Source organism: Lolium rigidum, chromosome 4, assembly GCF_022539505.1.
Source record: "Lolium rigidum isolate FL_2022 chromosome 4, APGP_CSIRO_Lrig_0.1, whole genome shotgun sequence".
In the NCBI taxonomy this organism is placed as follows: domain Eukaryota; kingdom Viridiplantae; phylum Streptophyta; class Magnoliopsida; order Poales; family Poaceae; genus Lolium; species Lolium rigidum.
In genome coordinates, this window is record NC_061511.1 from 46,913,292 (window position 1) to 46,928,254 (window position 14,963).

Here is a 14,963-nt window from a genome sequence, read left to right on the forward strand (position 1 = left end):
ATTGGATAGCGGATGAAGCCACTAGTCCATTGGTGAAGAGATTGCCCAGCAAGATTGAAAGATAAACACCACATACTTCCTCATGAGCTATAAAACATTGACACTAAATCGAGATGACAAATTTTGAATTGTTTAAAGGTAGCACTCAGCACAATTTACTTTGGAATGGCCAGCTAAATACCACATAGTAGGTAGGTATGGTGGGAGACTGGTGGCATGAGTGGTTGAGCTCAAGTGTTTTGGATGCATGAGAAGTATTCCCTCTCGATACTAAGGTTTAGGCTAGCAAAGGTTTGTTCGAAACAAACACAAGTATGAGCAAGTGCAACAAAGCTTTACATAAGAACATATTGCACAGCATTATAATACTCTATCCTGTCTTCCTTGTTGCTCAAACACTTTTACGAGAAGAAAATATCTAGACCTTAAGAGAGAGATCAATTATGCGAAACCAATTTCAACAAGCCCTTCGGTAGTTCTCCACTAATAGGTTTAAACCCATGAAAAAGCTTATTTGATCTGTGTGAGGAGAGCCACAGAAAAAACATTTGAGAATATCCAAAATATCCACAACATATAGGCATTTTCTTTTCCCAACCAATAACCAATAAGTATTGTAACTTCCAACTTTATCATTGAACATTAAAAAGTAAGCGAAGAACAAGTGTTCATATGAAAAAGCGGAGCGTGTCTCTCCAAAACAAGGGTGCTGGATCCAGATCTTGTTGAAGCAAAAAAACAAAATAAAATAAACACCTGGACTTGAAACTCCAGAGGTGAGCACATATGTGTGTGTTAGAATAAAAATATGGATTTCGAGGGGAGGAACTGATAAGTTGATGAAAGAGGGATGCAGCATGACTCCCAAGCAAACGTGAGTCTTCTTGAAATATCTCGGATGAACCACGGGGGCATCCCCAAGAAACTGGGCTTTTCACTCAGCTTCTTGATCTGTATATCTTCCTCCTCTCTTGACCCTTGAAAACTTCCTTCACAACAAACTCTCATAAACTTCATTAGAGGGTTAGTACTCCAAAAAATTTGAATCCACCTTGGTCCTGTAGTGCCACATTGCAAGAACTCAATAAAACATTATATTTAGCTCTATCTGAAAAGCTCGCTTAAAGTCCCCTGAGAGACAATGCAGCTTAGGAGAGGGGGCGTCACGCCAGCGGAACAGCCCGATTAGAGACAAATTTTAATAAAATACTAGTTGCTCAAATCAGAAAACTCAAAACTAATAAAGTTGCAGTATATCTGAGAATGCATGAAATTTGAATATTTTCTGATTTATCTGCAGAGCTTTCCTTGGTCGTGACAGAGATAGAAATCTGTTCTGCATAAATCAAATCTACTGGTATCAACCGCCGATTAGAGGCTCAACTTGGCACAACAAAACAGCTAAGATAAGGAAGGAGTTGCTACAGTATGCGACGCCTCCAAGACACAAATATAAAATAAAGTACTGTAGCAAAATAACACATGAGTTATCTCCCAAAGATATATAATAACCACTTTTATTATTGCCTCTTGGGCATATCTCCAACAGGGGCGACCCCTATTGTGTGGGACCCCCGTGGCCCTTCCGGCTCCGCCTCTTCGCCTATTTAAGCCGTCCTGACCTAAAAACGTGATACCAATTGACGAAACTCCAGAAAGACTCCAGGGGCGCCGCCGCCATCGCGAAACTCCAATTCGGGGGATAGAATCTCTGTTCCGGCACGCCGCCGGGACGGGGAAGTACCCCCGGAAGCCATCTCCATCGACGCCACCGCCTCCATCATGCTCCGTGAGTAGTTCCCCTATGGACTACGGGTTCTAGCTGTAGCTAGTTGATACTCTCTCTCCCATGTACTTCAATACAATGATCTCATGAGCTGCCTTACATGATTGAGATTCATCTGATATAATCGGTGTTGTGTTTGTTGGGATCCGATGGATTGTTACATTATGATTAGTCTATCTATAAAGTTTGTGAAGTTATTGTTGCTTGCAATCTTGTTGTGTTTAATGCTTGTCACTAGGGCCCGAGTGGCATGATCTTAGATTTAAGCTCTATACTTATTGCTTAGATTGTATCTACAAGTTGTTTGCACATGTCTATGTCCGGAACCCGAGGCCCCAGAGTGACAGCAACTGGAATAACTGGAGGGGAAGGCTTAGATATGAGGATCACATGTTTTCACGGAGTGTTAATGCTTTGCTCCGGTGCTCTATTAAAAGGAGTACCTGTTATCACCAGAATTTGACCGAGTCAGAGGTGGGCCACGATCAAGATGGACTTGAAGAATATACATAGAAGAAATACGTGAATCGGCCTTTTATACAAAGTTTGGGCTAGTTTGCCCATGTATCTGTAATATAGTAGATACGATAGAGTTTGGCTCGTGCACGGTTGGGATTATTCCCACGTTAGAAAGTCTACGGACTATAAATATGTATCTAGGGTTTTATGAAAACAACAACCAACGTTCACCACAAATCAATCTAGGCGCATCGCCAACTCCTTCGTCTCGAGGGTTCCTTCCGGGTAAGCATCATGCTGCCTAGATCGCATCTTGCGATCTAGGCAGTACAAGTTTATTCGTCATTCATGCGTTGCTCGTACTGAAGCCTTTTTGATGGCGAGCAACGTAGTTATCTTAGATGTGTTAGGGTTAGCATTGTTCTTCGTATCATATGATGTCATAGTGCAACCCTTAGACATCTAGCCGCCCTTACACCTATCTTAGGTGTAGGGGCGGCACCCCGCTTGATCATTGTTTAGTAGATCCGATCCGTTACGGTTGCTCCTTGTTCTTCAAGGATTAGTTTAATATCTGCAATAGTTAGGCCTTACAAAGGGTTGGAGGATCCAGCGGCGTGTAGGGTGTAGTTTGCTAGCCCTAGACAGGATGTTCCGGGGATCAACCTCGTCTTGGTTTTTAGGCCTTGTCTAGGATCGGCTTACGATCACCGTGCGCGGCCGCGAGGCCCAATCATGAGTAGGACGTTCCGATTATGCGGTGAAAACCCTAAATCGTCGTAGATCATTTTAGCTTTATCTTGATCAAGCAGGACCACCATATATTCGTACACCTCATGCGAATCATGGGTGGATCGGCTCTTTGAGCCGATTCACAGGATAACCTGAGAGCCGATCGAGGCTCGTATTTAATGTTTACGTGTATGCCATGCAGGAAACTAAGCGAGGCATCTTCATCACCTTCCCGACCGGGTATAGGTCGGGTGGCACGCCCTTGCACCAGCATCGGACGTGCGTGCCGGAGTCTTTGCGGGCCGTCGCTCGGAGGGACCAGGGCCAGCCGCAGCCCTAAGTTGCTCCCGGCTCTCCTGTGTTGCCCGTCGTTGCTCGCCGGTGGGTTTCTGACCGCAATTCTGGCACGCCCGGTGGGACCTCATCGAAGAAGTATGACGAGGTCAAAGCGATCCTCAAAGCCGACCTCATCGGCTCCTTTCGCAGAGCCCGCTCACATGGTATTCACTGAACGGCTTGGGCCTCTCCCATCCAAGGACAAGCAAGCTGACTCCTCTCGGGAAGAGGACCTCGAGGGGTAAAAGTTAACTGTGAAAGAGAAGAGGTCAGATGCCACCGGCCAAGGTGGTGCCCGGATGGACTCAGCCGTTCCCAAAGACGTAGGGTTCAGCGACGGCGTGGCTTAGAGGAAGCTGAAAGTTAATACCTGCACGCGCTAAGGAAGATGCGGCCTGATCTGGCCGCAAAAAGTTCGACGAACCCTGGATGAAGAGGGTCGACCATGAAGGGGAGTATGGTGCCCCAAACGAAGGAAAGCCGGTGATGAAACATCGGCTGGCACAACGAGATGTAAGCCTCTTTTGAGCAATGCAATCAAAATAGGGGCCAATTCCAGCAATCGCCCCGTATTATCCTTGCCATACGCTTCGCCTGCGTTCAGCGTCAATCTAACAGGTGACGGAAGGCTGGGGTATGGGTTTACATCGGCTTGCGAGTTCAGGGAAATCGGCATTAGTCCTGACTGCAGAGCCGATGTTCAGGTATAGTCCTATCGATAACCGCAGAGCCGATATCTGTAGTAACCTGACAGATTCGGCTCGGGGGGGGCACATGATCAGGTAGACAGACGCATGGGCAATAAAATATTAGGAGCCGATGGAAAATCGGTGTAACATCCCAACCTTGTGTTCATAAATAAATGAGTGATCATGTGCATCTCATGCATGTAGTTTGCATTTGAGCAAAATTTGCATCTCCATTTTCCAATTAAGCAATCAATTTCTACTTCTTCCTACATTCAAATCTTGCAAGTTTCCAAAATATACAACATGGTTTTGTTGTATGTAACAAATCCATGTATGCTATTTACTTCTCTGGCAAAATTGAGTTTCAAACAAAATTCAAACAGATTTGAAAATAGAAATTAGAAAAGAGAAACAAAAAAAAAATAAGAAAAAGAGAAAGAAGAAAAAAAGGAGAAAACCCTCTCTCTCTAATCTGGGCTCAGCCCACCCCCTTCTCTCTCTTTTCCCTCACTGGCCGCAGCCCAAACATGGCCCAAGTGGCCCAACCGCACCCCTTTGCTAGCCCAACAGTTTTTCCAGGGGGCTTTTTGCAAAATTGTCGTCTTCCCCGCGCATCCAAGCAGGTGCCTGGCAGCACGCCGGCCACCCGATGGCACCGGCGGCCCAGATCATCCCCGCCGCCCCCGGCGGCTATAAAGCTCGCCGCCACCGCGCCCTGGAACCCTAGCTCCACTCTCCCCCTCCCTCGCTCTCTCCCGCGCCCCCTAGAGCCAACCCTAGCCCGCAGACGCCGGGCCGGCCACCGTCGATTCCGGCGCCGGAGAGTTTCCCCGGCGACCGCCGACCCCGCCGTCGCGCTCCTGGTGAGGTCCCGCACCTCCCCATGCCCTCGCCTCGCTCCCTTCCCCTCTCTAGCGCCGCCGCGCCGTGCCAATGCCCCGGCCTCCGCTCGAGCTCGCCGCCGGCCGAGCTCCGGCGGCCAATAGCGGGCGGCGCCGCCACCAAACGGCTCGCCGCGTCGAGCCGCCCCTTTCCCCCTGCGCGCCCGTGCAATTACGGGCTAAATCGCCCGATTTCATCCTCACCCGAGCTCCCAGGGAGCAATGGCGCCGCTGACGTCATGCTGACGTCAGCGTGACGTCATTATTTAATTTTCCCCTATTTTCTGTATTTTCTTATATTAATTTCTGTATTTCTTTAAATAGAAAATAATATGACAGGTGGACCCCATCTGTCAGAATTTTAAGAATTTCATAAATAATTGGAAAAGAATAAAATTATGACATGTGGGTCCAAATTGTTAAACTTTTCTTATATAATCTTTCTTGGCCATGTGGTCTCTGCAAAAGGTGTTGCAGTCATTCCAGATAAAGTTCAATCCGTTCTTGACTGGAAGACTCCTAAGTCAGCCAAAGAGATTCGGAGTTTTCTTGGATTGGCGGGTTATTACCGTCGATACATCGAGAATTTCTCCAAGATCGCCAAACCAATGACTCGATCTTCTCAAGAAAGATAAGAAATTTGAGTGGTCGAGAAAGGTCGAAGAAAGTTTTCAGACACTGAAAATAAAGCTGACTACCGCTCCTGTACTTGTCCTTCCAGACACCACCAAAGACTTTGTCATCTTCTGTGATGCATCTCTTCAAGGGCTCGGATGTGTGTTGATGCAAGATGGCCATGTAGTGGCTTATGCCTCTCGACAGTTGAAGCCACATGAGCTCAATTATCCAACTCATGATCTAGAGCTTGCAGCTGTGGTCCATGCTCTTAAGCAATGGCGACCTTACCTTTACGGTAATCGTTGCGAGTTATACTCGGATCATCAAAGCCTCGAAGTATCTCTTTACCCAACCGGATCTCGAATCTCGAGCGGACAAGATGGTTGGAACTCATCAAGGACTATGATTTGGGTCTTAACTATCAGCCCGAGCAAAGCCAACGTCGTTGCCGACGCGCTAAGTCGGAAGTCATATTGCAACAATCGATGCTCAAGCAATGTCAACCTGCCCTCCATGAGGAATTTGCAAGACTCAATCTTGAAGTTGTTCCTCAGGGATTCCTTGCCAACTTAGAGGTAAAACCCTCTCTTGAAGACCAGATCAAAGACGCTCAGAAGCGTGATTTGGGTATCACTAAGATCAAAGAGAACATTGCTAGCGGAGATGCTAAATGTTTCTCCGTCAACGATCAAGGTGTTGTCTACTTTGGTAACCGCTTGGTGGTGCCGAAGAAAAAGAATCTGAGAGAGCTTATCCTCCGAGAAGCTCATGAGTCTCCTCTATCTATTCATCCTGGAAGTACAAAGATGTATCAGGATCTTCGCCAAAGGTTCTGGTGGACCCGGATGAAAAGAGAAATTGCTCGCTTCGTAGCTGAATGCGACATTTGCCGTCGTGTAAAAGCCGAGCATCAAAGACCAGCTGGTACTCTTCAACCTCTATCTACTCCTGAATGGAAATGGGATGAAATTGGTATGGATTTCATTACCGGACTTCCCAAAACTCAGAAAGCAAGCAATGCTATATGGGTAATTGTTGATCGCCTATCCAAGGTTGCTCACTTCCTTCCTATCCGAGAAGACATTACTGCTAGCAAGTTGGCAGATCTGTATGTTTCTCGAATAGTATCTCTCCATGGTGTTCCAAAGAAGATTATCTCTAACCGAGGAAGCTTGTTTACTTCCAAGTTCTGGGCCAGTTTCCAACAAGCTATGGGAACTCGTCTTTCCTTCAGCATGGCCTATCATCCTCAAACCGGTGGTCAAACCGAGAGGGTGAATCAAATCCTTGAAGACATGCTCAGGGCCTGTGTTATATCATTCGGCAAGAATTGGGAAAAGTGCCTTCCATTTGCTGAATTCTCCTATAACAACAGTTTTCAATCTAGCCTGGGCATGGCGCCTTTTGAAGCTCTATATGGACGGAAATGTCGAACCCCTCTGAATTGGTCAGAAACCGATGAAAGACAGTTCTTTGGACCAGACATGATCAAGGAAGCAGAAGATCAAGTTGGCATTATCCGAGAATGTTTGAAAGCTGCCCAGTCTCGTCAAAAGAGCAATTATGATCGTCATCATCAAGAAGTTCGCTATGAAGTTGGCGAGCAAGCTTATCTTCGAGTCACTCCTTTAAGAGGTGTCCATCGTTTCGGTATAAAAGGCAAACTAGCTCCTCGCTATGTTGGTCCTTTCCGCATCCTTGCAAAACGAGGTGCACTTGCTTACAAGTTGGAACTCCCTCCAACTTTTCCTGAAGTTCATGACGTCTTCCACGTCTCCCAACTCAAACGTTGCTTCAAAGATCCCATCCGTGGTGTTGATCACGAGACACTTGATCTCCAAGAGGATCTAACCTATCGAGAGTATCCTGTCCGTATCCTTGATGAAGCTGAGCGTAAAACTCGGCGTCAAACCATCAAATTCCTGAAAGTTCAATGGTCTCATCACTCTGAGTCAGAAGCAACCTGGGAACGAGAGGATCGTCTCCGATCTGAGTACCCTGCCTAGTTGTAACATCCCAACCTTGTGTTCATAAATAAATGAGTGATCATGTGCATCTCATGCATGTAGTTTGCATTTGAGCAAAATTTGCATCTCCATTTTCCAATTAAGCAATCAATTTCTACTTCTTCCTACATTCAAATCTTGCAAGTTTCCAAAATATACAACATGGTTTTGTTGTATGTAACAAATCCATGTATGCTATTTACTTCTCTGGCAAAATTGAGTTTCAAACAAAATTCAAACAGATTTGAAAATAGAAATTAGAAAAGAGAAACAAAAAAAATCAGAAAAAGAGAAAGAAGAAAAAAAAAAGGAGAAAACCCTCTCTCTCTAATCTGGGCTCAGCCCACCCCCTTCTCTCTCTTTTCCCTCACTGGCCGCAGCCCAAACATGGCCCAAGTGGCCCAACCGCACCCCTTTGCTAGCCCAACAGTTTTTCCAGGGGGCTTTTTGCAAAATTGTCATCTTCCCCGCGCATCCAAGCAGGTGCCTGGCAGCACGCCGGCCACCCGATGGCACCGGCGGCCCAGATCATCCCCGCCGCCCCCGGCGGCTATAAAGCTCGCCGCCACCGCGCCCTGGAACCCTAGCCCCACTCTCCCCCTCCCTCGCTCTCTCCCGCGCCCCCTAGAGCCAACCCTAGCCCGCAGACGCCGGGCCGGCCACCGTCGATTCCGGCGCCGGAGAGTTTCCCGGCGACCGCCGACCCCGCCGTCGCGCTCCCGGTGAGGTCCTGCACCTCCCCATGCCCTCGCCTCGCTCCCTTCCCTCTCTAGCGCCGCCGCGCCGTGCCAATGCCCCGGCCTCCGCTCGAGCTCGCCGCCGGCCGAGCTCCGGCGGCCAATAGCGGGCGGCGCCGCCACCAAACGGCTCGCCGCGTCGAGCCGCCCCTTTCCCCCTGCGCGCCCGTGCAATTACGGGCTAAATCGCCCGATTTCATCCTCACCCGAGCTCCCAGGGAGCAATGGCGCCGCTGACATCAGCATGACGTCAGCGTGACGTCATTATTTAATTTTCCCCTATTTTCTGTATTTTCTTATATTAATTTCTGTATTTCTTTAAATAGAAAATAATATGACAGGTGGACCCCATCTGTCAGAATTTTAAGAATTTCATAAATAATTGGAAAAGAATAAAATTATGACATGTGGGTCCAAATTGTTAAACTTTTATTATTTATTTATATAATTTTCACAAATTGTTTTAAAATGAATTAAACTTGGGAAATTCATAAATAATTCATTTTAAATCAGAAAAATATAAAATTATATATCAAAATGATCAGAAAAACATTTCCTAATTGTTTATCCATGTTTCATGCATGTTTGAAACAATTAAATGTGGAGCTTAGTAGAAACCCTAATTAACCCCTCTCATATGGCGGTGTCCGATGCCGACACCCCTTTAATTTGACGATGCACCTAGGGTTGCTCAATTCTGTTAATATGACATGTCACTCATATTGTATGCGCATTGCATTATGCCATGTCGTGAATGTTTGTTTCCCTTTCCGGTATTTGGTTCTTCGCGCTAGGATCTGAGCCGGAGCCCGACGTCAACGCCACCGAAGAACAGTACTCGTCCGCTGAGGGACAAGGCAAGCCCTAACCTGGTTCATCTGTGATTTCGAAATACTTTTATCTGTGGTTCTAAATATCGCATACGATTCAACTGTCTTTTATCGATAGATAGAGTTACCCTATCTGTTGCATGTCCGACCTTTGTAGCCTCGATACCCTGATCCACTGCTCCTAGCATAACTAGGTTTGGCATGTGTGCGTCGCGAGAGCCTTTATCTCTTTATGCTTAGCCATGCTTAGTTTGTTACGCTACTACTCCGGTCTTCGGACTGGAGCCTTACAATGAAATGAATCTAGCATGACAGGTTGACGTGGTAAGTATAGAGATGATGATGATAAACATGATTAAAGGCTCAGACGAGAGGCCACATTGGGATGTGGTGGGTTGTTTCGTTTCTGCCGACCCTAGGAACCGAGTTCTCGCCTCTTGAACCAAGACCGAGCGTACAACCACACGAGGCCCTATTATGGTACCCTCTCGACTCACTAACTTGCCTAGTAGATTCCATGAGTCACATAGTTTGCGCGTTACCCGGTCATATGCATTGCATTTTGCTTGGGGGTTAAAGGTACATAACAGGCAGGTAAGCGTGGTCGTGGTGGCTGGGGGTTGCGGCCTCTGGGGAAACCCAAACCCACCTCGGTACACATCGTTAAGGACCGACTTCGGGACTTGACCCGTTACGGCGGAACAATCCTTAGCGCGTGACTCATGGTCTCGGCGACAGCAAGGTAAAGGTCGTGGTCGACCACCCTCTGCCGGCTTTCCACGGAAGAGAGCTAATATATTGGCATTAAGAGTCGGTTGGCACGTGTGGGTAAAGTTGTGCACCCCTGCAGGGTTAAATCTTTTCGAAAAGCCGTGTCCACGGTTACGGACGACTTGGGGATGGATTCTGTGATCATAGATAACTTTAACCTGATCGTAAAACTTGGCAAACAATGTGTGTTTACGGACACCTTCTTCGGTTGTTGAGGGGGTGATCCGAGGATAGTGGTTCGAGATGATGACGTTTGGTGGATACAATATGATGTTCAGTAGAGATAGAGATGTCGCTCTCTTATCCCCTTTCAAAGGTTCTGAGTAGTCGAGCTTCTCTTCTCTCTTATCTTACAAAGGAAAATTGGCTTTACGCAAAAGAAGATCTACCAGAAAGCCCGCATACCCGCTTTGCTAAAAGGTTGTACTAAGTCTTGCTGAGTCCCTGTACTCAGCTTTGCATGCTTTTGTTTCAGATGAAGTTGCTACAGCCGAAGGTGGTTTCTACGTTAACATCGATGGTTAGTTTGGAGTTCCCGAGGCGGCGGCCTGCGACTTATGGGCTGGGACGTCGCTTTATGTTATGGCTTCTTAAGCCCTTTGCTATCTTGTTATTTAGAATAACATAATTTGCTTCCGTTGCTTGTTGAATGTTGGGTCGGTGACCTCTCGCGTGTAATAATTTGGATCTTACTCTGTTAAGAGTTGTAATATATTCTTTTGAGTCGTAGAGTCACCTGTTGTGTTACCGATTCTCTCACTGTAGTCTCTCGAGCTCAAGGTTAGGCTTATGTCGGACGAAGATCTGGTATTTGTCTAACCCTGATCCCGGGGGTGCCACAATCGGCCAGTAAAAAAAACATGGATGAAGAAACATTTGTCTCTGAAGGCCCTACTGAAGAAACAGAAGATCAAGTACAGCCGAAGCAGAGTCATCGACTTCAGAAGATCAAGTTCAGCGAAACATTTGTCTCTGAAGGCCCTACTGAAGAAACGCGCCGAGGGCGTGAAGGGCGTCAACACGGATGCGATCTACCTCGGCGATCTCAGCCTCGTCGTCCTCGTCTTTACCCGTCACCGCCGTGATCGCTCGGAGGTACGAATTTCAGCCAGATCGGTCTTCAGATCGGCTGTGAGGCCTTTTGCTTCCTCTTGAGAATGGGCAATAAGGGCTTCCTTGTCTTGGATAAGCTGCTTGGTCACCCTGACCCTCTCTTCAAGGCTCTCCAGCTCCTTGCGCAGGGTCTCGAGTTCGGCGCGATTGGCAGAAGTGTCCGTCTTGGCGTCCAAAGTAGCCTTCTTCTCGTTGAGCCGTTGACACTTTTCTGCAATATCGGCTCTCAATGGAAGCTGGGTGTGGCGAAGAGTAATCCTTTGTCGAGCCGATTGCACCCTTGACTTGAAGACCGACAGGGTAACAGCTGGCCAGAGCTTCACTTGCAGTGTCATAGGGAGATGGGGCTGGATATCTTCGAGGATGCCTTTGACTTCCTCGGAATTTTCAATCAGGGTCTCAATTGAGGAAGAGAGCAAATCCTTGAGACGCTGGAGTGGACCATGGACCGTGCTAGGACTCGGCTCTCCACTTGCCTTGGAAATAGTTGGTTCGATGGATTCTGGATCGAACGTCAGCAAGCTCGAGAGATCACAATCCTGACAGGGCAAACAAAGCGAGTTTAGCATACAACGAAGAAAGTGATAGAGCCAAGGAAAGGGGGTATACCTCTCCCAAGGTAGGAGGAGCAGCCAAGGTAGTGATAATCGGCTTTTCTGTGGACTTGGCTAGGTCAGCCACTTGGCCAGCCGCGATCGTCGAGGTGGCTAGGTCTAGGGTGGCGGACGGCATCAGTACCTCCTCGACGTCTCCGCTAGAGGTTTCTTCGGTCTGCAAGAGGAAGTGGTTAGCCGATCCAAATGACAATGGGTTAGCATGAAGTGTGACCGGGGAGATAATTACATTTGAGACCTCCTGGCTTGATGGAGAAGCTCGTGGGTCTTTACAAGCCCTTTTGACGCATCGACGCTTCGTGCGTGACCCCGATTTGGTCGGGGCTTGGGGAGCAGGAGGCTCGGGAATCGACCTTTTCTTAGAAGCCGGCGCTGGTGAAGCCGTCTGGCTGCGGGTGGTGGACCTCTCGGAATTGCCCGAGCTCGAGTCCCCCGGCTGGATTCTCGCGGCCCCGCTGGAGGTTTCTTCGGTGGAAGTCTGTAGAAAAGAATACGAGCGTGTTGCAAAAGACTGGGAAAGCGGATAAATGTGGACAGGGCACGAACCAACTTACGTGCAAGCTTTCTTGGGCAGGAGTTTTGCGATTCAGGTTCTTCCTGGCAGCCACCTTCCTCACTGCCGTCCTCGCCTGAGTTGAGGCTCGGGGGGCAACTGGCCCCGAAAATGCTTTACCCTTGGGAGCCGATTTCGGTGAAATCGGCTGACTCTGCATTATGACTTTCTTCAGGGGTGGCGAGCTCTGGCAGAAGAGAACCACTGGGGCCGGAGGAAGGAAAACGAAGGGGGAGCCATCGGCTTGCGTGGGAGCCGGGCCATCTTGTTGCTGCCAGGAGATGGAGTCAGGTCACAGGCAATCACCATAAGCTGTTACAAGAAATGTTTAAGTAATGGTACCTGGTCTGCAGGGATGTCATACTCGGCATCAAGTTGTCTCAGCAGCGGTCCTAGAGCCCTTCGAAGACATGGGTCTTCCACATGGACCACCAAGTCTCGAAACCATCGGTAGTGAAGGAGAAACGGAGGTCGTGGGGAATTGGAATGGCCAAAGCATCAAAGAAGGTATAACACCTTTGGCCGATAAGGATGTCGGGCGGTTCAGCTCGCTTGCTCGTCGGGTGGTGTAAGTAGAAGTGTGGAGGCACCTGCCCGAGACCAAGCCGTCGAGGCTACCACTACCGGTTGGTAACACTCATAACCAGGCTTGATGATCCGGTTCGAGGTACTCATGCCAACGGGGAGGAAGCAAGGACGAATCATGATAGAATACAGATGCTGGGTGCTAGCGTCATCGGCAAAGTCATCCAATCGAAAGGAGGCTGGGTTTTCAAAGTTCGTCGATTCGGTATAAGGAAAGAACAGGGGGTTGTCGAAACCTTGGAAGAAAATCTTGAACCACCCTGCTGCTTCCTTAGGGATCAGCCTGCTGCCTGGGAGACCATACAAAGCTTGGCCATAGCTGGTGCATCGGATATCCTTTCCATTAATATCTGGAAAGGTGCAGGTGGTCAGAGGAGGGAAGTCTGGGATCTGGTGCTGAAAGTATAGCTGCGCCCATAACTGAATAAACCACCAAGGGCCGCCAGTTTTAACTGTCTTTTGAGAGAACAGTTTGACATACATCAGTTGAAGAGATCGATAGACCTCTCCAAGAAACAGTTTGCCTAGGCCAAGTTGGGTGCCTTTGGCAAGTTCGTAGGCCAGGGAAAGGTAATTCTTAGTAGGGGCAAGTGATGGGCCACAGAATATGAAGTGCTCCAACCAGAAGTTCAGGAAGGCTGTGTGTTCTCTCTCTGTCACAGGGCCCTTGGTCTTCATATAACGATTGAGGTAGGCACCCCAGCTGGTACACTTTTTTTTAGAAGAAAGGGTGAAAGGGACTTTCGGCAGTTTGAATGCAGAAGGGCTTGGGGATGCAATGTCTAGGCCTGTGATCATGACCACATCCAGCAGAGTTGGTGTCATAGGGCCATGGCCAAACATGAAGCAGTTCAGTGCGTTAGACCAGAAGTAGCCGATGGTTTTCAGAATATTTTCATTCTTCTCAAGAGGAGACAATGATAATGACAAGGCATCGGCTATCCCTATGGCTTCCCAGGTGGCATAATGGGTTTTGGATACTCTATTGTACCATGTCACCCAACCCTCAGGAGGATTAGGCCAGGCTCGCGAGCGGTCGGCCCGGAAGTCGGATCTAAGTTCCGATTCACGAAGGGGATTCTGTTAGCTTCGCATGAAATTAAGAGGGCGGGACTCTCGGAAGTACGAGGACCGAGGCACATAGAATTTGCGAGAGAAGGATGTGGCAGTAGGATGTCTGAAACCTAAATTAACAACGGAACAAAACATTAATTCAGGTGTTTGCTATTAATCCTAACGTCGATTCAAATGGCCAGAGGAGGTTAAGGATTTGTTGCGGTCAGAAACCCACCGGCGAGCAACGATGGGCAACACAGTAGAGCCGGGAACAACTTAGGGTTGCGGCTGGCCCTGGTCCCTCCGAGCGACGGCCCGCAAAGCCTCTGGAACGCACGTCCGATGCTGGTGCAAGGGCGTGCCACCTGACCTATACCGGTCGGGAAGGTGATGGAGATGCCTCGCTTAGTTTCCTGCATGGCATACACGTAAACATTAAATACGAGCCTCGATCGGCTCTCGGGTTATCCCGTGAATCGGCTCAAAGAGCCGATCCACCCATGATTCGTACGAGGTGTACGAATATATGGTGGTCCTGCTTGATCAAGATAAAGCTAAAGCGATCTACGACGATTTAGGGTTTTCACCGCATAATCGGATCATCCTACTCACGATTGGGCCTCGCGGTCACGTACGGTGATCGTAAGCCGGTCCTAAACAAGGCCTAAAAACCAACACGAGGTTGATCCTCGGAACATCCTGTCTAGGGCTAGCAAACGACACCCTACGCGTCGCTGGATCCTCCAACCCTTTGTAAGGCCTAACTATTGCAGATATTAAACTAATCCTTGAAGAACAAGGAGCAACCGTAACGGATCGGATCTACTAAATAATGATCAAGCGGGGTGCCGCCCCTACACCTAAGATAGGTGTAAGGGCGGCTAGATGTATAAGGGTTGCACTACGACAGCATATGATACGAAGAACAATGCTAACCCTAACACATCTAAGATAACTACGTTGCTCGCCATCAAAAAGGCTTCAGTACGAGCAACGCATGAACAACGAAATAAGCTTATGTTGCCTAGATCGCAAGATGCGATCTAGGCAGCATGATGCTTACCGGAAGAAACCCTCGAGACGAAGGAGTTGGCGATGCGTCGAGATTGATTTGTGGTGAACGTTGGTTGTTGTTTATTTCATAAACCCTAGATACATATTTATAGTCCAAGGGACTTTCTAACGTGGGAATAATCC